The sequence below is a fragment of the Taudactylus pleione genome, unplaced genomic scaffold (assembly GCF_031769625.1).
Source record: "Taudactylus pleione unplaced genomic scaffold, aTauple2 ptg000037l, whole genome shotgun sequence".
NCBI classification, from domain to species: domain Eukaryota; kingdom Metazoa; phylum Chordata; class Amphibia; order Anura; family Myobatrachidae; genus Taudactylus; species Taudactylus pleione.
The window spans coordinates 22,754,479-22,778,850 of record NW_028284439.1 but is presented as its reverse complement, the minus strand read 5'-3'; the positions used below and the strand labels follow the sequence as shown (position 1 = coordinate 22,778,850).

The 24,372-nt window shown below is 37.8% G+C and overlaps 1 long non-coding RNA gene across 2 annotated transcripts in view; it reads right to left on the bottom strand.

Annotated features, from left to right (window-relative positions):
- Positions 1-20,879, bottom strand: part of LOC148538783 (uncharacterized) — a 117,387-nt gene extending 96,508 nt beyond the window's left edge. The window contains exons 1-2 of one of the 2 annotated variants that reach the window (XR_015871706.1): positions 20,695-20,879; positions 3,966-4,031 (exon numbers count right to left, since the gene is read on the bottom strand). This is a non-coding gene — a long non-coding RNA (uncharacterized LOC148538783). The remainder of the gene's footprint in view (positions 1-3,965; positions 4,032-20,694) is intronic. The other variant, XR_015871708.1, reaches the window with a different exon arrangement.
- Between the last annotated feature and the right edge of the window lie 3,493 nt (positions 20,880-24,372).

The following is a 24,372-nucleotide window of genomic DNA, read 5'->3' as shown; positions in this document are numbered from 1 at the left end:
ATTTGCAAGATGTTGCAGACACATTGGTCCTGGTGAAGCGAATAAAGAACTTGATCGACAAGTCCAACATACTTAGCGGAATTGCTTAAAATTGCTTATTTTCATCTCCCCCTCAGCTTCTCTAGCTGATTTTCCAGTAGTTTAAATAAAGGTATGAACTAGCAGTGTCTGAACTCACTGCATAGCTTACACATTCAAATGGTTGTATTAGCTTACATAAAACTAAGAGTATTCTCCAGTGTGCTGCAATAATTTAACATATCCCCTCCCAGAATTTTTTGGCCACAGCTAGCATTTCCTCACAGACCTGTCATTTTTTAAAATAATTTCTGAACCACAAAGTGTGCACAAAACATGGTATGTGTTTAAATGAATTCAGTTAAAATGATCGTATAATGTTAGTTCCATTACCGGAAATGACAAATCATGAGGTGAATCTTAGCGGGGTAAGCCATTTTCCTATAATATTTCTGAGTACAAGTATACTTCTTAGTGAAGTCAGTGATACAAAAAGTAGCCTGTCTGTGAATGCGCTGGCATTGTGTGTTAGATACTGTAGGTGATAATCCCACTCAGTGTGCTGTCACAGTTATGTAATCTTTAGTTTGGCCAGTACCACTTATCTACATATCTGTAGTTAAGTGGATAGTTGTTAGAATGGCATTTTCTATGTAAAGAATAGTTTTTTTTAATATTCTGGTATAGTTGAGGAATTGCTGTTCTGGAAAAATAGAATTTAGATGATATTTGGTAGTGAGAACACAGGACCTCAACTAATCAGCTAAAACCAGATGCATAGATGACGGATATTGGGCGCAGATCTAATGCTAATATAACCATCATAGTTTCAGTGATCCGCTGTGCAGTTGTATGGTGGCTGTCATATTTGGTTCATCTTGCAAATGACAATTTCAATGACAATTGTTGTTTGAAACTACTCATCTTCTTGGCCTTCTGTGATAAAGATTCACCCCCAGCAGCATCAGCAACCTTAGTGTGCAAGGATTCTTCTTGGAAATCATGAATTGCATTAAGGAAGTCAGTTTGCCTTTGCAAATTGGATGCAGGAGGAATACCTCTGATCAGTAATGAGGAGGTAGATGATAAAGGTGTTGGCAGTGAAGATTGTATGTTCTGGTATCTAGCCATTATGCTGCTAGCTGACTGCTTGTTATTATATATGATTTTACAGATTTGGATAAACAACCTGAATAAACTCATTGCAAATGTTGTAACAGGGAGGAGGTGCCTAGATGATTAACATCCCTACCTCTATTTACTTTGGCACTACAAATGGTACAGGATGCATTGACAAATGTCAGCATTTGGGAAAAATCCAAGATGCATGACAAGGTCCTTCTGCCACTGGTGGCTGACTTACTTCAACACAAAGAACATCCTCCTGTATTTTATTAACTTGTTATTGAACAACACATTAATCATCATCAGTAGTGTCAGAAACACAGTAGCATCTTCAATTTCTATGTCTAAACCATCATCATCATTACTTTTACTACTACTCATCCTCACCATGCAGAGGAATCAGAAATGGTGGAAAGAGGATTCTCTAGGATTACAGTGCCAGAATCAGAAATGTAAGACACACACATCACTTGTGGACACCATTACTCTCTTTTCAGGAATCTGTGAAGTTTAAGAACACGTCAAACTAAAAAAGGGAGGGAGATTCCGCACAGAACCCAAAGAATGTGGTTATTTTATATGAGTAATAAATGATTATTTGTATTTAGAAAAACCAATCATACCATATTATTCAAGAATTGAATTTTCCTTAATTACTGGTATTGGTGGTGCTCCCAAAGCCTAATATAAGAATATGTAAACACAGAAAGAGAAGAAAGGCTCTTTGCTGTATGCCCCAGCAAAGAGCCTTTCTTCTCTTTCTGTGTTTACAAGTTTATGAACACACAATTTGTTCTTCAGCCTTATTATCAAGTCTTCTAAAGATTGGAGAAGTTGCCCATAGCAAACAATCAACTTCTACCTATCATTTTGTAGATTGTTCTTAGTAAATGCTGTATATGTGAAATAACGTGTACATGTTAGGAGACTAGAAGATTTATGGCCTCATATGTGATTTCTTGAGATTGAGAAAGATTGTCACCAGTGTAGTAAAGAGAGGGTTGAGGCAAAAGGGAAAGAAGTTAAATGAGAAGGGATGGGTGGACGGAATCAGAATGTATGGCTGTCATACATTGTGGGGATTGCCTATTACATACTGGGAGACGTGAGTGAAGAAATGGGGAGGCTGTCACATCCTGGGGGAAGTAGGCTGAAACATGCTGATAGAAGGGAGGTTGGAGCAATCTGAGTGTTAAACTGACACATGCTGAAAATGCTGAGATGAGGGTGTGGTGGAGATGTGTAGGCTGCTAACATGCTTAGGGGGAAAAGAGTAGGTTTTCACATGCTTAGTGAAGGAAGGAACAGGCTTTCACATGCTTAGGTGAGGGAGGAGCAAGCTTTCACATGCTTAGTGGAGGGAGGAGCAAGCTTTTACATATTTGGGGGAGGGAAAGGAAGACAAATGTGGCGGTTTTTACATGTAGAGGGGAAAGAGAGTAGGCTGCCAATCATTTAGGCGAGGGAGCATTTGGAAGAAAAATGATGAGGCTGTCACATGGGAGTGGGTAGATTGAGATGGATACTGTCACATATAGTGAGAGAGGGGAAGAGAAGAGGCCACACACAGTTCAAAGTGAAAAATGTTACATGTAGAGTAGAAATGGGGAGCGAGGACACGAAAAAAGAGGTGGGAGGGAGGGGAGAGACTGTTAAATGCGAGGGGAAGCGGAAGCTGTCACATGGGAAAGGACAATTGGGACTGAGAATGAGGTTTCCAACATTTGCTGCTATGTGGGGAGGGAGGGGTGTGACAAAGAAGAGCAATGGATCAGAGTTATTTGCATTTCTAATAGTGGGGGACATGTATCAGAATTATTTGCATGGCTCAGAGGGGGAGATGTATTAAACATTTGAGAGAGAAAAAGTGGAGAAATTACCCAAAGCTAACTGACTTTTTATAGGCTGTGCTAGAAGTTGATTGTTTGCTTTGGTCAGTTTCCCCATTTGTCCTCTTGTCCACTCTTTACAAGGCTTGATGCTAGGGACTTGCGGTGAGGTCAATGGATGGGGAGGCACTGGCCCCTACCATCCTCACCTTTTTCTCCTTTGTGTGTTTTCTCTTTCTGCATAAGCCAATTTCTTTCCCTCCCCAGTGCTGCTGCAGTGCTGAGCTCTGATGTCTGAATACTTCCTGGACTGGTCACTTGATCGTTAGTGGTGTCCATCAGAGCTCGAGGCATGCCCCCTCACAGTGAGGCATGCCTCCATTAGCTCTTGTTCTCCTTGTTTTATTGGCTGCTTCGTGGTCGAGCCCCCAGCTCCAGCCAGTGTCTGAGCGATCAGAGGAGAAGCTGAGCTCTTACTGCCTCATCTTTCCCTGGGACAGTGAGTAACTCCTTTTCCAGTGATCTATTACAGTATTAAGGACAACTGCTGATATAAAGTAATATATGGGAGAAAGATCTTTTCGAGGTACCGGATCGCATGTCCATACGTCATATGATAATAACAGTGTTTGAGTAATAGCGATCTTAAACTTATGATTTAACTTTGCTGCTGAGCTTTGAGCAAACTATTGCACCAATTCTGAATATTGTTAATTTTCGTGTATAGTGGTGTTATTAAATATATTTTATATTGTGTTCATTGCTTCAAACAAGCGTTCCATCTATTAGAATTGGATTCCATTATAAATATGCATATGTCCTGGACTATTATTAAAATAAATGGACAATAGAGCCATCTGGCCTCTTCCTTTCTTGCCCCTGACATTCTATGCATTTTTTAATGAATATTTTTTAAAAAACAGACTTTTAACTCTCACTCTGCTCTTTTGAAGCAATATTTGGACATGTTTACTGTTATTTCTGCAAGCTTACCTGGAGTTGTGTATAAACTTTATCCAGCGGTGGTATTACCTGGTTGCTTGCACATGGTATTCAATACTATTCAGGGGAAAGATGAGCAGGCATTACTTCATTAATACAGAATCCAAAACTAAAACAAAGATACACACCTTTCAAAAATCAGTATATCATCCCATTTAAGCATATTGTTTACTCCATACAAATTATTTTTGACACAACACATAGAATATATGGTGCAGTTCTGGTCCCAAACTTACATAAAAAATGTAATTAGAACAAATAAGAAAATGATCAGGCTGTCAGGAAGCTCTTAGCTATGAGGACAGACTGTCTAGGTGAGGCTTACATAAAGAAAACGATACATGCTTGGCGATTTCAAGAAAAACATGTTTGTTTTAAGGTCATTTATGAGGTCTTCACATATGAGGAATGACCAGATTTAACTACTCCGCTTGAGCTTCATGTAAAAAGAGTTTTTGTCAAATCTGGCCATTCACTTAATCAGCATAGGTCAATCTTCCACTTAGCCCTGACTCCATTGGATGATTTGGGGCACAAATAAGGTATTTTTCCTAAAATCACACACACTGCTAGCTTATGGCTATTCCTGGCCAGCTGTTCATCAGAAATACAGGCATGTATGGTCAGTCTATGGAGCCCAAATTGCCCATCCAAGAGTTTGGCAGCCTAAGATTATTAAAGTTGCCTAATTTCCAATTGCAAAGTGTAGTATTAACAGACTTAATAATTGTTTAGTCATGCTTTAAATTACTGGTTGCCTAAATACAATATTATAGGGATATTGTGCCAGAGCGTTATCCATGGTACTATGCAGTTCCAATTTGTGGGCAATATACAAGGCAATGTAATGCTGTATAATTGGGATTGTTGACTTTTTGTTTTATTTATATTTTCTTATTATTTTGTGTAATATCCATTGTTTTGCTTATATCCTAATTGATAATTAGCTGATTTCTGACATTTATGATGCAGTACGAGTAACTCAGAAGGATGTATTGACCTAGCATATTTAACAACATTAGCCAGTTATTGAAGGACAGAGAAGATAACGGGATTAGGAGAGTGTGACATTAAATATTGACATAGCGACAGAGGCAGGAAGAACACAGGACATGATAGGCATATTCAGTGACAAATTCATGAAGATGAGCGTGTAGACACAGAACAGAGAGTCAGTGATGTGGTAGGTCAGGATCAATAGTATCTGAAGAGATATCACAGCAAATTAAAGCAGGACAAAAGGGAATTATTTTCCCTCTGATGAGATCATAGGGCAGGGAGGGAAGGTTATGCTTTCTTCTCCAGGCATGAAATGAAATATGGTTTAAGTAATCGGGCAATTGACGCAAATAATTTGTGTTAATGAAAGATAAAGTAGCCATACTTTTTGACCATTTAACTGCAATCATTGGCAATGGCGCTTGTACACAGCAGTCATCAGTAAATTTGAACAAATCCTCTTCATGATCTTTACCATTGTACAGACAGATGTTTATGGGACAGGAGCCATAACACACCTGTCACAGGCAAAGTTGTTTATTGGATAAATATTGCATTGATCTTAGCATAACTCAAAAACAGTAATCTAATAAATATCTGCATGTATCACATATAGGGCCGTATTCAATTGCTGGCGAAAGCCTTTCCCGGCGAAAAGTTTTCGCCGATGACGTAATTTCGCCTGTTGGAAACTTTCCGCCATATTCAATTGCAAAGACTTTTCGCTGGTGCAAAAAGTCTGCGCCTTGTAACCAGCGGAAAAGATTCGCCTCGGAATGGAGGTGGAAAAAAGTGCAGAATTGGGGGTTTGGGGTGCAAAGTTGCGGCAACACACCTGCAGCCTTGGTACAGCCCCCAAAAGGTAAACTGCATCCAAAAACGTTAAAATTTACCTAAAATCACCCGCAAAAAGTACTTTCCTTTTTTGTGCAAAAAAAAAAAAAGTTGGTGGACAAAGTTAAAACTAGCGAAATAGACTGCAGGGGGTCCCCCAAGTATGCCCAAGCATTTTTTTTTATTGCAGTTTTTTGCTGAAGGTGCGTTTTTTAAAAATGCACTTTAGCAAATTGTAACCATGCTAGCACCCATTTTAATGTACCCCAAATTTGCTGGGACTACTTATTTTCGGCAAAAAAAACCTGCTAAATGCTATTCTTCACCACTTGTGCAAAGATGCAAAATAGCACCAATTGAGAGCATTTAAGCACCCCAAATACCTTCAGCAGGGCTATTCGGGGTATCCATAGTGATCCCCAATGTCAATGCATCTTTAGGGGGGTGTCAGGATGATTTCCCCAAAACTTTTCGCCGATTTCAGTTTTGCCGGGACGCGTTCTCGCGTCCTTTGCAATTGAATAGGGCGAAAAGCGGTGATGATCGCGATACTTTTCTGGAGGCAAAACAAGCGATGACGGCGAAATCTCCGACATGCGAAAAGTCCGGGACTTTTAGCCGGCAATTGAATACGGCCCATAGTATATTAAATGCACACAAATATTTCAAAGAAAAAATAAATTTTGCTTACATGTTAACAAAGAACTTTGCGCAAACTATAACATACTATATTAGAGATGTGCAGTTCAGAATCAGAATTCACCAGAATTTCGTGATATTCTTGCTGTAATGGGCAACTTGTTTTTAAGCTAATTATCCAGCATGCTCACTACAGTCCTATGTGATCTTAAAGTACTGGACTTCTACTCTACTGGACTTGCTACACTAGGAGAACTGGCAGCTGTCAAAACAACAGCAGACAGATAAAAAGCATCACCAAGTTTGTACCATGGACCCCATTAATCGATTGAAATACAGTGTACATGTTGCTGTCTGGAACAATTATTTGAGTTAAAAGATGTGAGCTGTCTCATTGATGAGACTTGTCCTGTGTGCACTCCACTAACAATGGTATCAGCATTGGGTCTCAGCCAGTGGTCAGCATCAAAACTGAACTGTTTTACAATGGGATGGGGTCTGTGTATAGACAAATTGGGTATGGGAGACCGGCAGTCGGGATGCCAGTTGTCAAAATACCGACAGTGGCATCAAGATGCTCAGTATCCCGTCAGTGGGTCCGTAAGCATGTTATGCCTCCGCCTTCACCCCCTAACCCTTTGTTCCTGTGTCCTAACCCTAACTCCCCCCACACTCTAACATTCCCCATTAGTGAATAAACCTAACCCTCCCCTTTGGTGCCTGAACCTAACCCTCCCCCCTTAGTGCCTAACCCTAACCTCCCCCCAGTGGTGCCTAAACCTAACCCCCCCTGTCTGCATCCTAAATCTAACCTCCCCCTCCTGCAGCCTAGCCCCCCCATGGTGCTTAAATTGTAACCCCGCGGCTAACAGCTAACCTGGCCCGCTGTACTTACGTTCGGGATACCAGCTGTCGGGATTCTGGTGTTGGCATCTCAACTGGCATCAGGAATCCGGTGCTGGTGTTCTGTCAGCAGGTTGAGATTTCAACAGCTGGCATCCCGTGTGGAGGTATAATAACTACATCCCATATAGACTAAAAGTTGCAAATTGGGACAATCTATTGTCTAGCAGGCACCAGAGAATAGGCTCTGGTATATTGCATATCTACCACAGGTGAATGTGGTCTCTTGGTACAGCTATATGTATAGTTTAATAGCTGTCTAAGAAAAATGTCTACATTTTATTACTGCAACTAGAGAATGGGTCTATGCTGCACACTATCCACTAGAGAGAGGGGTCCGGACTGTATACTAGACTGAAGATAAATTAAGTCTATAGTGAATGGTATGCAAAATAATTTTAAGTCACTTTAATAACAGGTTGGCTTTACGACTTTGACCTGACACTGTCCCTCTTCTGAGTGTTGTCATTTTGTTTGTCTTACACTCATGAACAACCCTTAGCGTACACCTACCCCACACTAAAGAGAGAGTCAGGGGCGTAGGAATTAAAATTTTCATGGCAGGGGGGGGAGGGGCAAAAGGCCAAGGACTATTATAGCCCTTGTTCCTTGAGCCACTTATTGTTGCGTTTGGTATCTCCTTTTACGACAATTGTAACAGTGACTGTAAATATACAAAGCCTCCCAATCCTATGTTAATTTTCATCAGTGTTTCTGGGGTTAGTCAACCCCAGTATCATTGTTTATTTTACTATAAAAATGTATATACATTATTAATATTAACTAACAATTAGTACAATAGCTGTTAGAAAGATAAAGTCAATTCTTAATCTTAAAAATGTACATTTCTCATAGTCATTAACCTAGTTTTTATTCAGATTTCATTGACAGCCTAAGCTCATTTGATTGGGAGTATTTTTATATCTATAGTCACTGCCTCATGGGTTATAGTATGTGCTATAAAATCTGGTATGTGCTACTATCTGGTGACAGCGAGACTGCTGTTAACGTTTTTAAACCGTCTGCAGGCCGCAATCATTTGCTTTCTCTGTTCCATTGTCATATAACTTACAAAAACAGTCAATGGGAAGTGCATCTTCCCGCTCTTGTGTGTCTACTTATGCTTACTGCATATTGTGATAGCAAAATGAGTGAGGCTTCTAAGAAAGAAAGAAAAAGTGTTTGCATGAAGAAAATGTACGCAGGACATGAAGCTAACTTATTTTTGGTAAACAGAAATGACAACAGTTGGTGAGTTCAAACAAAGCTATTAACGCTTTTTCCCCTTTCATTCATTTCTATTCACTTTTTTGTAGATGTTCATGGGTGGGGGGGGCCAAAACACAGTATTTGCCCACCTAAAATAAATTATGGGGGGGCAACTGCCCCCCTGGTTCCTATGCCCCTGAATAGAGTACATACTAGTGTCAGCCACTAGAAAAAGAGCTCTGTGCTACATAGTATTCACTAGAATATAGAGTCTGTAACACTAACAATTTGCTTGTATTGAGCTTTGCACAGAACTGCTGGCATTTTGTAATATGGAAGCCTTGCTCATATTTTATAAAGCTGTTTCACAAACTTCAACACAAACACAAACTGAATTGGTTCTAAAATGTGGAAATTCTCAAACTTTAAAATGATTAAGCAAAAGTGAGATAGATTCACGCAATGCAACCAGCTTTGACAATGCTCAAACAGGTCCGACCATGGGAGACCCAGGTTTGCACATGATCATGGATTGTGGATTGTGTTGGTTTGCACATGTTTCAACAGGCTAGAAAATGTTTGAGCTTAAATTATTACTTTTCAGTACTTTTCCTATGCAGCACCATCTTCCCAGTGATATTTGGGAAGATGGAGCATGAACACAAGATAGCAAAGGCACAGTGCCAAAGTCTTTGCTTTTACTGCAAACTTACAAAGACATATACCACTGTGAACACTGGAAACATGGTGCCACATAGGAGGGGGACCCGCTTGCCGGCACACATTAGGGTGCTGGGTTTGTGTTACGTGGCCCATATGCAGTGCACTCCTACACTCGTTATTGATACACCTATGTTGAATTGCCAATTAGCAAACAATGTACTGCAGTGCAAACATGAGCTTGTGAACCTGAATTTTGAATGAGTGCTACATTTTTCAAGCATCTCTAGGATGGATCGTATTGTTTAGAGTCGGTAGCCTGTGTAGGCATCATATCATACTGATGTAATGTTGGGACATTATCCCTGTGTTGAATATGTGAGTTTATGTTTGGGTATAATAGTGTGAATGGTAATAATGAAATGGCAATGAGACAGAAATAAATGAGTGGTGTATTTTGCTCACCTTGTGGCAATTAAATTCAATGCCATGTGAATAATGCTGTGAAGGAGTTCCAGGAGCTATTCAATAGACCGTGGTGTTAAGTTCAGCTAGAGAACTTCTGTTCGTATCCTCCTGAGGTGCGAGCAGAAGTCTGACTTAACTGCCGGCCGCGATGCTGTTTTCTGGCTTAGTGTGTGACGCTAACAGCATCATGGCCGACACTTTATTCAGAGAAAGTCGGTTACAGTGACTAAACAGGCATGGTAACTGGTTTCTCCCGACTAAGTAATGGGTACTATAGGGACAATTTAAATGGCTCCAGGAACTTCTTCCCAGCTCTATTCACATTGCATTGAATTGAATCGCCCACCTTGTTTGCTAAACTTGTATTGCCACTTTATGTATGTGTTTAATTTTTATGCGATTTATCTGAATGATTAATGTCTAAAAGATAACATTGTGATTGGTTGGTGATGGGAGATGAGGTATGCTCTGATCACAATTTTGGACTGAACCTCAGGCACTTTACAAAGTTGCAATGTCCATCTGCACAACTACCATCAAAATAGTGGGATAATAGTTCACTGGACAATTAGGTAATATGGAAAAAACACAAATATAGAAAGTCACTGTGCACCCTGGGAGCTGCAATGTAGGCTGTAGAGTATGTTATGTATCACCTACCACATCTATTGTAAGAACATGCAAACAGTAAAGATGACATACAAAGCCAAAATGGTGCGCTCACTGAAAAGTCCAATATAAAGTTTATATTGGACTTTCCAGTGAGTGCACCATTTTGGCTTTGTATGTCATCTTTACTGTTTGCATGTTTATATTATAAACATGTAAAATTATCTTATTTATAATAATTCCAAGTGGTTGGTAAGTGTCCATAATCAATAATAGAACTATTATTGATTACACAAACTTACCAACCACTTGGAATTATTACATACAGGAACATTTTACATGTTTTTATTTTCAGTGAGCGCACCATTTTGGCTCTGTCTCATCTTCTCTGTTTGCATATTAGGTAATCATCTTATTTAGGACCAGAATTTTGAGAAGTTCAACGGGGAGCAGGAGGCCTCTGCCGTGAATCTATTCGTGTCCATGATAAGGAAATCACTGTTGTATGGAATATTCAGCAGCAAGTTTCATGACAAAAAAGGAGATTGTTACATACCTCAGGGAAGCGGGTCATCCAAATGATGGTATATGAAATTCCTGGAAACTAATTCATTGATTTTCAATTAACTCTAGTTGGTCAACATAAAAAACATAAATACAGGGGAAATAACTATCCACAAACAAAACTACTTAACCTTGTTTAAATAATACTGCATAGTAAAGTGCAAGAGGGATTGATGATGACAGGATTGTAACTATATACTGACCCTATATTCTGCAGGGGCTCATTACTGTACGTAGCCACCACAGTGCAGGGGAAAAAAAGGAAACTGAAGCTATTGATTTTAACCACCCAACTATAATAAACCTTGAAAAATAAGTAACACAAAAGAATTCATACATTGTACTTTACATTTGCCAGCCCAGTCATACAGTAAGAGCATTCCTTCTGAAGACACTAATCTTTCCTAATAAGCATCTACCAGGAATGGGTTCCCACTGTGAAGAAATGGAAATCTTAAGTTCTTCATGCTACTGGCCCCATGGTGTTCAATTCAAGCTCTGTTTAATCTATAAAAATCAATATTGAGTATGTGTGCTATAGGATCGTTCCATCTAAAAGTATCTAGTCGGAAATATGGGACAGATACAATAGGGCAGCCAAGCACATGTAATTTATCCAACAAATCTACAGCACTCCAGCATTGATTTTTCCACTTTGCAAGTGACTGAGCAGCAGAAGAAAGATCTTATTTAAAAAATACTCGGGGCTAACTAAAGTCCATCGTCTTGGCTTCTAGATTGTTTTATTGTTATCAGTTTCATAACTGTTACAGGCATCTCAATCCACTTTCTAATGCTGCAACATGTTTACTGTAATGGGCCCAACCTAATGGCTTTCAAACTTCCTGTGGCAGAGAGGAATTAGATTTGTAAATCACAGTCAACATACCTATGGAGCTATTTAATGCTTAAATATATATTTCAGCAGGATGCTAACTTGAAAGAAGGAATGAAAAGAAAATTGTACATATCCAGAAGGTTGGATTTTTTTCATAACATATTAAAGTGTACAATTCAATGACTGGAATAATGGCACAGAGATACCAAATTTCGCAACGTAATTATAACTTTGGAAAATCTCTATTAAAATGAGACATAGAAATATTTCCAGTCGGAAGTAATTGGAGTTATTTAAAAAAAAATTTAGCTATGTTTTACCATAATAAAAATCAACAAAATCAAGAATATACTTATTTTTGGGCTGCTCTGCTGAAAGCAAAATGTGTATATGTTCTTGTCTGACAATTCATTTTTTTTACATTTCCTGTAGATTGTAATCTGTAACATGATAAATTGTTGTATGCTGTTGATTGGCTTCAGAATGGCAAGTAATTGTTCAGAATGGTTAACCCCTTACTGATGATAGTGATCTAACACTATATGGGTAACCAAATAATTCATTCTATTTAATTTCTATTTATTTGTAGGCTATAAGCTACAGGAAAATATCCCAATATCTGAACAGGTTTAAAAAACAACAAGGTAATATTAGAAATGAAAAGCACTAAATGACAGTTGCGATTGCAGTGAGTTTTGTGCATTGTCTAGTTCAAGTTTGGGCTCATACATATCAGCTGTGAAGGGAGCGAGATGCTGTTGCAACTGCGTAGAATAGCAGGCAATGGCACCGCAACTTGCCCCCCAATTTAGCTGCCCGATCTCACCCCACACTCGCTGATTTTTGTATGAAGTCCTATGGCCCTGCGCACAATATTCTTTGAGTCTGGAGGTACCATAAGTGCAGAATACAGTTCAATTCCCTTGCGCTGCGAGGGAACTAGCAGCCAATGGGATTGAGCCCTAAATGATTAGTTTGCTGCATATGGACTATATGGTAATAAGTAGAGATATGCAGGTCCAGATTTCTGAAATCCAAACACACCCGAATTTAGCGGTTCCTAGTAGAACTGGGTCAAGGTTCGGATTCACTTTTGTGAACCCAGTTCGAACAGAGTCCCGGTTCGGTTGCCGATTTGGAACTCAAATTTAAAAACTGAACTTGGGTTTTGGATTCTGACATTTTAGCTGTTGTTATCGATTTTTATCCAAATCCAAAATCAAAGCACTTGAGGGTGGTTTTGCAAAACCAAAAGAAGAAGATGAATCCAGATCCAAAACCAAACATGGGGGTCTGCGCACATCTCTAGTAATAAATATTCAAACACATGAATCATAATTAAAACATCTTTGCTGCCCATATAAATATAGCAGCTCTGCTGAAAAATCCAGTTTATTTAAAAGTACCTGTTAGTATTTGTAAAAAATAATCTGTCATTCCTTTGCATCAATACCAGCATAATTCCATGTAACTATAGAATAATGCAGTGTAGTATATTGATAATTTCATTGAAGTGAGGAACAGAACTGTAGGAGGTGACTCGTAGAGATGTAAAGAGACACAGTGGCATGTTTATAAGTGAAGTTGATAGATCCTTAGGGATAGTAACACGTTAATCAATACATTGGATAAATTCCCAGGCTCAATAGAAAAAGTCTCCTACGACACCTGCAATTGGTTTAAAAACTCCACAATTACAACTAGTTCAGATGATAGGAAGACTATAAGGCTAGGATTTAATCAATGTTTTTAGGCTATGAGTGGAATAAATACTGAAAATCTATAACCTCTACTGTCATATATGTCTCCGTCTCTCTCCAAATCTTTACTAGGTCTATGCTTATCTATTTCTCGCCAATATACTTTCTTATCGAAAAAGGAAAGTGAGCAATCTGACAAAACAGTGTTATCGAGTTTTTTCAGCCGGGACCCACATGTCAGTCACAATTCAGACATGCTGAGGGTTGATTGATGGATTGGTTTGTGACAAATGAAACTCAGATCAACAGCTCTGCACCTTTTCCCCATCAGGGACCACAGTAAAGCATAACTCTGTAACAATGGTAGGATTAGGGATGCATTAGCTCTCCATCGACCCAGACCATCCATTCCCATCAATACTTCCTACGTAATAACCTGCAGCTATGATAAGAAAACAATGGAAGGAGAAAGGGGAAGGAGAAAACAAATCAATAAAAGAAGGGAATGTCTAAAAGATGCTTTGGTCCGAAGGAGAATAAAATATTTGCTGTACTGCAGGCATAATGTCCGCTGACAAGAAGACAATGCAATGTCAGAGTTTATCAATGACAAAACTGGCTGAAAGAGTTGTAAGCAGTGCTCCGCTGTCTTCTGAGGGGCGTCCCATACAATGAATGCAGATAGTAACATCAATATTTCCTTTAAGACACAAATAATTAGTTAATGTCCATTACATCACATTTCCAAGTGTTACTAGCTAAAGTTAAATGTAATTAATTGTTTCTTTAATTATAAGTTGTTTTAAGTATTTTTACAAAAGGGCAAAAATGCAATTCCACCAGTGCAAAAGCAACGCGCACAGATTTTACATGTAATAGCAGCATCCGCTGGGTTGAAATTGGGACAATGCTTACTAAGTGCGGACACCTGGTTGTGCACCATCATACAACAACAAATTCTGTGGGACGTCACTATTTCAATAAGATTCAGGGCCTGATTCAGAGGTCCACTCTAATACAGCGGCGACTTCATCTCTATGCTAATGCCACAGCTGATGGGATTTGTACAGAGACACCCACCGTCTGTACCGGTAATCCACTGCTTTGTGCATTAAGATGCACTATTGGTAGCGTATCGGTCGCACCATAGTACATTGCACCAGCCCTATGAAGGTGCAGAATGTCCGTCTGAACATGGGCGGCGAAATTAGCGCAACTGTGGCCAAAGCCACAGTCGCTGATAGTGACACCCCCATGTCTGGCTGGCAACCCCTCTGTCACCACCCAGGAATGCCCAATGAAAATGCCTCGCTCTGTGTCCAACTCCAAATTAATTCTGTGGCTTTCGTTGGTAACCATGTAGACGCATTTGCGCAGTGTGACTCGGACGCATGTGCAGACTGAAAACATTAGCCCCTCGCAGCCGGCATTTACATAACATGCACCTCAGGCCCTCATGGGGTAAAGATGCAGCATTTATAGAATTAGTTTCAATTTACTAAGGGACTGCAGAATGTTTTTGTCTCAAAAGGCTTGATTTATTTTTTTAAGGCAATAAAAAGCAAGTCTTGGCCTATACGGTCAATGGCATGGTTTCTAAGTGCAACTTGATCAATGTGATAAAAACATTTAAACACACAAATATTACACATGTTATAATGAAAGTCCTGATGTTCACCTCTAAATGAAGCATATAAATGATGCTAAGCCAATCAGTACTTTTGAAGAGAAGTGTAAACAGCCATAAGGGAGGTGGTCTTAAAGTGCTAGCAGGATGGACTATGAAGTAACGTTTTTACTCTTTTCACCATTAGCATTTCAAGTCAGACCTGAAATCCCTTAAAGGTAGGTGCAGACTGATTTTTCAGGACCAGTATGTAGGAATGAAATAACCTATCCTGAAGCATGAGATAACTCCGCCTCTTGCTTGGATTGGCTTATGCCCTTTATACTCTGCTGGTATATAAATACAGTTTATATTGTACATAGTCCCTTCGCTCCCATCCTTCTCTCTCCTATTCATGTCTTTGGTGGTAACACACATGGCCCTGCTGAACTATATTCCAGTTTCTATAGTGGTGACATATCCTACACAGTGCCCCCTAACATGTAGGATTTTGTGAGCAGATGTGACCCATCTATCTGTGCACCATAAGAGACCGAATTTTCCTTACAGTCTAACAGCCAGATACAAGAATATATTGGCAAATCATGACAGAGCAGATGAGAATTATACATATAAGAGCATTGAGTTGAATCTAAGTCGAAGTCACTGTTCAGTTTGAAGTTTTTCTCTCTCTGTTTAGTTCTACATGTCTGATAAAATACCTCAAGGGTTATTAATGTGTACTATTATAGTCAGTTTATATTAATAAATGGTATTTTACATCTATATTTCAGCTAATAATCCTATATTAAATTCACTCATCCTAAAATGATTTGCATGGCAGTTCATGCTTAAAATATAAATGTATCCTTAGTATTTAATGTAATATGAAACTAAGTACTACCATTTAATGCTTCATCTTCCATTTAAATGTACCGAATGTGCGGTTACTTAATGAGTGCTTTTATACTAGGTGAATACAACAGTAGTAGAAGATTGATAGCATCTATTGTGAGGTGACTGTGCTGTACCGTGTGTGGTATTACAGAGGATAGGGCACAGATCCACCATTCCATTTCTTAAGCTTCCACCTTCCAGGCCCAGCTACCTAGTATAAAAATAAATTATATTATGACCTACTAATCATTTTTTGGCTTGAAAATTTGTAAAACCAATATTTCACTATCTTGTAAATTTTATTATCTATGTTTAATCTAGGCTAAAATACATGCAATTTTCATTCATTTTTCAGTGAAATAAAGTGGTGATTTTTTAAAATGCAAGATCTGCTATTTTCTGTTGTATTTATCTTTTCCTATACAACATGCATGATCTTGCAGCTTGTGTTAATACCTGTGCACATTCTTCACATAATAAATGTGTTTGCTGTTAAATAAAAGAGTCAGTGCTGAAAGATTAAACCCAAAGAGTAAAAAGCTGGATAAACACTGCAGGGATCCAAATTTACCTGATCAAATAAATTATCAATTGACCCTTAGGACAAAATGTAACCCTCAGTTCCGGTTTTGTCTTCTACAAGATATATACATAGTATTAGTTATCATATTAGTGTTATTGCTCCTTGACATACTTTGTGTATTCCTAATTTTTAATTAATAAAAGAGAAACAAAACCAAATCATGTGCACACCTGATACAATAATACAGATAATGCTATTGAAAAAGATTAGCAGCAGAGAATGCATAGTATAGATATTAACTACTGTCAAATATAATTATTTCAACTATGGGGAAGTAGCACTGTGCTCTAACAGTTACTGAAACTTAATAGAATGGAAACTCACATCTTAGATATACAGAAGATAATTTTGCAGGTGCAGTGTCTGTATTGGGCTTAGTCACTTTCTGAAGGATGTCCATTTGTCATTGGCCTTTTTCTCATTTGTGCCTTGTTAACAAGTGCATAAGTAAACGAAGCCTGTAGTAATTGGCTCTGAGTTACTAATGAATTAATTAACTTCAGCCTATTTTACCTAACCTTAAATAATAAGCATCTTCTTTGGAACAAGCAATAGGACTGACAGGCAGAAAAAAACAGTCATGTAGCAAAGCTCTTGAAAATTAATGAGAAACGGGGAAAGAATCAATGTACATTCTGCTTTGCTGAAAACCGACACAAGACAGATACAATAAAGAATGAATACATATAGTCAGGTTAGAAAAATAGGCTTGAAAAAGTGGGCAAATTCAATTACAGAAGTAATTAGGAGATATAGGGGAAGGCTGCCTTTTGGGATTTTGCCAGAAAACATGAATTAATAAGAGTGAATAGAGAGCGTCCATACAGTAATTAAGAGGCAATCACCTATGCCAATGATTACCTGGTGCAGCCTGAAGCTATTAATTCAGCGATCAAAAATATTTTTAGGTGATTAATACAGCAAATTTACTTTAAAAGACCAATTCCTGGAGAGATATCAAGACAATAGGACCTTATTTGTCATTCTGGCATTTATATAGCTAATTAAATTCTACAGTTTGCAAAAAAAAAAAACAGAGTCTTATCAGGTTTAGAGAAAGGACTATTTAATCCTAACTTTGCTGCATTATCTTTAGCATGGAATCAACAATACAAGATGATTCCTTGACTTTTTCTGCACTTGCTCAAAACCTACATTTTTGGGATTAGTGGAACCGATTTAGAAGAATTTATTTTAATCATTGCCATAATTTAGTTTAAAAGACTTTGTGTAGACAGTGGGTCCATATTCAGTAGTAAAAACATGACCGTTGACAACAAAGTTCATATTTTTTTATTTAATTTTTCTAGCACTAAGTATCTGGGATGGCAGAATTTTTATTAACATGAACAGAGCAAGCTTATTTTTCTTTCATTTGACATTAACTGCCTTACCGCATAAGATGAAGAAAGTAAATTTAGAATACAATAAATGTTCCTTCCATAACTCAATTATCTGTACACTAGATACACTGACATCACACTTTCCCTAGATAGACAGTAGATGACTCACATCTGACACATGACATTGTTTGACCTCTCTTCATACTTTGGTGGAATAGTCAGAGACAAGCCCAAGTAGACAGTAACTTGTGTTTTGACAAAGAAATGGAAAGAGGTATCAAGTGTCCCAAGTTAAAACATTAGAGGCTTCTGTGCTGCGAAGCATAGTAGTTTCTTCATCTCTAAATAACAACAATATCATCATAAGATATCTACTTATATCTTAGTAAGCTAACCATACAGATATGGCATCTTTGTTTTCCAAACACTTAATTTCCTAAATATCTTAGATAATTACTCTACGGTTATTAATGTCTTCCATTGGCCAGCATTATCCAATCAATTACTTCTGTAAGAGAATCAAAAATGTGACCGATATTTTTTATGTGATGACTGCTACACAAAGAGTAGGTAATGTTCAAGAGGAACAATTAAGGAAAACTTACAAAACTAGGATTGCACCATAGGAAAAGTCTACAGGTGACGAGCAATGGAAACTAATGGAGGTTCCATATGAAAAAAAAGTTTAACTGATGATGTAGTAAATATTGACTTAGGAACAAAGACTTCACATTTTCCAATGTGTGAACATTCCCGGCTTTGCTGTTGTTCAGTCTAGAAATATTTACCTTGTAACCAACTGCAGAGTACACTGTGTGAACATGTTCAGATTCAATTAATTAAAACTGTAATTTAGTCAGTTCCATTAATTTAATACATTCAAAGTATATTTAAATAATTATGGAAACTTAACACCAACTTGACTCAACGTCATCTGTATCATTTGTGTCTAAAACAGGCTGTGTAAGTATCATACACAAATATGTATATTACACAGCAATATATGATATCAGTAAGGCATGTTAATTAGAATACTGCATGATATATTCAGTATTGGTAGTTAATTTAAATGATCGCCATGCGAGTAATATAAACTTCATCAGCTTATTACCACAATTGGTTCAGCCGATGTGACCCATTTCTCATACCACATTGCATTTCCAGCGGCTGCGTTCTATCCACATTTATTACTGTTAGCAAGAGTTGGAGCTTTCATTAAGTAAACACCCAAAAAACATATATTTCTAAAAATAATATATTGTAATTACTATAAGTAAATTAAATATTACTGTTGTCAACAAGGATATTTGTATTCTATTAATAAGCACACATTTTATCACTTTTGAGTACTTTGCAATTAACGTATTTTTATTAAACTCTGAGAGACAGTTACAACGACTGATATGTGAATATTTGCAATCACATTGTCATCATGGGAAATCTTGAGCATAAGGGACATTCATAGTCTAAAACCCTTTAATCGATGTGGAAACTAGAATAAAACACAGAAAAGATAAAAATGTAATGCTTAACTCTCTGTCCATGATACAAATATCCTGAAGACTCAGTTCAAGATGTGTTAATAAACATTCTCTTTGTTGTGGAGTCATAATGAGCTAAAATGACAAATTGTAAAAAGAGAGGATGCACCTTTAAAAGAGAGCAATAGAAAAGCAAAACTAGGCCCATAAGTACCAATGCATCTGAAGCAGACATTAAGGGATGGAGCCAGTATCTTAAGAGGTAATCAAGCAGAATGAAAAGTAGTGTCCAGGCTGATCAAAACTGTATCTGTAGCTGCTGGGTCCCTTGCATCTCTCCCTTTACACTAGACTGGAAACTCTTTGTACTAATTACCAGACTGTACCAGATTTTCTGGTTCAGTTCCATTTCATAATTGACTGACAATAATGCTCAGGGAAGGGGAAAAATTCAGGCTCACCACCGCAAGCGCAGGATCTGAAGTGCTTTCATAGGGGGCCTTCATTGCCTGGCACTAAATGCAGATTTAAGCAACTCTTATCTGCACTTCCTTCCAATTCAAGGATTTTAAGAGTGAGATTAAAGTGCCGGGGTAAGAATAGCCAATCTACAGCAGGGCACTAATTCAATTGTATGCATCCATTACAGAGCGATTATCTTGGAGACAATCATTCATGGAAGTTTGCCTTTTGAAATGTTGAAAGGCAGCATACCTATAGCTGCACCTGATCTGTAAGGTAGCAGTGAGGACAGCATGCATGACATGGCGGAGCAGCACGATAACTGCACACATTTATCATTGCTGCCTATTTGTATGTAGGATATTAGAAATTATCTGTTCAACAAATCAATTTGTGCACCAGCCACTAGCTGGCTAACTTTAATCTCACACAGTAGAACATAAGAAAATTAAACATGACATATTATAGTCAACCTAAAACAGGATTATGCATCGGAAATATTCCTTCTTTATTATCTTTTCTGCAGCATGGTTCTTCCTCCGCTGACATTAGGTATTCTGTAATGATGCTACATACAGTATATATGACATTCCCGGGAATAACAGATAACCCTGGCAAATTCATGGCAGCTAATATTATTTTTCATTCAGGTATGCTCAAAACGTCCGACTTCTTAATAAAGAGATCAGTAAGTAAACACAATAGTGCATTTCAGCAATAGCTGTCTGCTGTACAGGTAACTTCATCTTATATAGCATAATGTATATAATTTAGAATTAAATCAGAAACAGAAACACATACACTACCGTGACTGTACTGATTCTATGTTAAAGCGTTTTCAGTATCCGGATGATATCAAAGAGTTACATCAACAATCCCCTACTGTTAACTAGTGGCATACCAGAGGAGTTCAGTACAAGCTTACCTTCCAGCCATTGGACAACAGTCTTTCGGCATGGCCTACTACAGCTCCAACGTCCAGAGACTTTCCCAGAAATAGTGCCCAAACAGGTGGTAAAAAACACAAGACGTACAGACACCTGAGAACAGGTTAACTACAGGAAAGAGCAGAGCAAATGAGCAAAATGTCTCTGCCTGCACAGTCAGACCCTGTGCATTGGGAGTTACAAATGCACTGGCTATAGACTTTGTCCAAAGCTGTAGTTCTTTTCTTTTTTTTTTTAGTGAAGGAAGATTAGTTCATACAAAACTCAACAATACAGCACTGAAACCCATTGTTGATATTCAACATTTTTCACATAGCGGAACAGAATAGACAATACGGTATCTAGGAAACCGCGGGCTGGATTACAGGCTGATGATATCTCATCTTTCTGGAGGCCTATAATCCTTTTTATTACCTACCACAGCCAAAAGAGCAGAAACCTTAAATCAATAACATCGCAACACTTAAAAAAAAGAACAAGGGATTAATTAAAATAAAATTGTTAAGGGAAATTGTAAAGAAAGTACAATGGGGTTGGATGAGTGTATCTCTATACAGTATTAAGAAGATGGTGATGTAACACTGGTTTAATAGTAAGACACGGGTATACTGAATATTAATAGAAACTAAAAGGGATCTAATCTGGTGTTTTATTATGAATGGCCAGTATTTATAACATACTTCAGAAAAAAACTGAAACAAATATTTTAAATAATGTTATTATAGCTAAGAATTATAACAAAACAGGAGTGAAATATGAGAGGTAAAACAATAAAAGTGACATGTGTGCTTTTATTATATGCATAACATATAAAACACTTAATGTTACTTCTAGACAGCAAGAGTTTAAGGAACTGTAAAAAAATAAATTGAATGCTAATGATGTCAGAGTAAAGCTCAAAATTACCTCACTCTGGTAAAAAGTATTAAAATATTGAAACAATAAAGAGTAATAACATTTTAACTAAACTATATAATAATAATAGTGTAAAAAGAACCTAACAGATATAGCACAAAGCGATTTTCCATTTTGTAGTGTATGCATGTTTATTATTTAGAGGCTTGTAGTTTCCCATATATTCCATAGAATCCAGAACCCATATTTTCCTAAAAACAGCAAATAGACCAGATAGCCACAGACGTTATTGTTCCTACCAGTGTCTTTCATCACTTCTGCAATTGACCAATTGACAACTGACTGATGGTTATCTTTTCACTTTAACAATGAGAGAAATTACCATTACTATTGGCTATGTACAGTAAATGCCTCCAGACTAAATTACACGATTTTAAATTTCTTCTCTGCTGGCTTGGTACAACAGTCACACAAAAAGTTTCTTTCTGTGTGTGTGCGTGTGTGCGCCTAGCTTCCTGTACTGCAGATTTGGCCTTTCCTGTCAGACACAGAATAGAACTTGACAGCTTCTTTAAAAGAGGAGTATAAAAGAAGTTTAATGAGGGATGGCACTGGGCTATTCGGAAGCTTCTATTCTTTACGATTGGTTATTCTATCCTCACAAGACAAAATAGGAATGTTAGAAAAGATAAGCTGCACAGGAATACTCTAAGGGACACTTACAGTGACTTTGTGATTTCAGTTCATCCTCAACTCACTTCTCATATTTTATACAAAAAAATGTAAAAAAATTAATAACCACACTGTAGCATGGAAGCATGGCACATGCTACACGGAAGGGGAAGAAGAAATCTAATTGGACACATTAAATTAAAGCAAAAATGATCCGTGCTGAAATAAAATATATTAATTTATTTTTTGAATTTATCGTGTTGAAATTATATATCTATATATATGTATAACCATCAGAAAGTTCTATTCTTACTACACTAGTGTAATTATCTTTCAGATTGTATAGTAGCCATTTTAAATGTACAATGTAACATGTTTATATGTCTGCATTTGTGAAAGAAGTTGTATGTCTCCCGGTGTTTGCGTGGGTTTCCTCCTGATGCTACCGTTTCCTCCCACATTCCAAAATATACAGGTGGGATAACTATCATTTAAAAAAAATCAATGTGTGTGATAGGAAATATGAATTATAAGATCCACTGGGGCAAGGGGTGATGTGATTGATTACCTATTCTCTTTGTAAAACATTGCATAACACGTAAGAACTATATAAATAAAGCTAAAACATAAATAATAAAAAGATAATAATATAGTAATGTGAAGTGAATATGTTAAATTTTAAGCCCTAAAATAAAATAAACTATTCCAGTGGAAGCAAATTTTACTATTTGTAATGTAACAATGTAAAGAAAACAAACAAATATGTAGTAAAAATGAACACACTATAACAAAATAATGTATATATATATATATATATATATACACTGTGTGTATATATATAAATATTAATAGATACATAGCAACAGATGCTGAGTTGGTTGCAATATGCTTTGCTCCAGATTTAACTCCTGATTTACATTAGGCACATATACACCCAAATACATTTATACATTCTTACGATTTGGTTTGACTTAAATTATCAGAAAATAAACTCTAAAATGCAGCAAATTTATTCTTTATCATGTAAAATAAAACAGATAATAGATTAATTTTAGAATATGGTCACAAAATAATTGCAGGATCAATTAATTACCTATTAGCTTCAGTGAATTTGCAATCAGCCAATTAGAAGCAGCTAGCTAGTGCTGATGACAGTAATCTTTATCAGCATTCATTTTCACTTATTGTATATTAAAACACTCTTATTATATATTAGACCACTCATGCCTCAGATAAAGCTGACTGATGTCAGTGAAACACCATAGGGCTCCTCCCATTCCCCTGTGGGCTCTCTCAGTTGTACTCCGTGGCTCTATTACCAGGTTGATTCTTAAGTGCCATCCAGTGCTGTTTACACACGTTGCCAGAGGTCTGGGCTCCAAGCATGGAGCACGTTATGTGTACTCAACATTCTGGCGCATCAATGGACTTTCCTACAGTTCTACTATCTAATTGGATCCACTCCTGGACACTCTGGGCCTGATTCAGAGCCGGACGCTCTGACCAGAGCGCTCGCTCTGAATCAGGGCCCTCCTACATGAAAATAGAGCGACCTTATGGACGCTCGCATAGCTGTGGGTTACCACCCACAGCTTATGCGAGCATACATGATGATGGTTGCGATGGTCTTGACCATCGCGACCATCGGGCTTGCTACTGAGACCCTGCGGTAGGGTCGCTCACGAGCGGGTCTGAATGACCCCCACAATTCACAAACACAGAAAATATTTTTTTATTTTGCTTGGAGTGCCCTTTGGGGGTTACAGCACCCTTTAACGGACAAGCCAGCCAGCCCTTTACTTATGGGACACAGGCGCACGCTTGGCGCTGCTCCTTTGTTGATGCACGTGCAGCCACAGTGCACACATTTCACAAACACAGAAAATATTTTTTTATTTTGTTTGGAGTGTACTTTGGGGGTTACAGCACCCTTTAGCGGACAAGCCAGCTGGCCCTTTACTAATGGGACACAGGCGTACGCTTGGCACTGCTCCTTTGTTGATGCACGTGCAGCCACAGTGCACACAATTCACAAACACAGAAAATATTTTTTATTTTGTTTGGAGTGCACTTTGGGGGTTACAGCACCCTTTAACGGTCAAGCCAGCCGGCCCTTTACTTATGACACA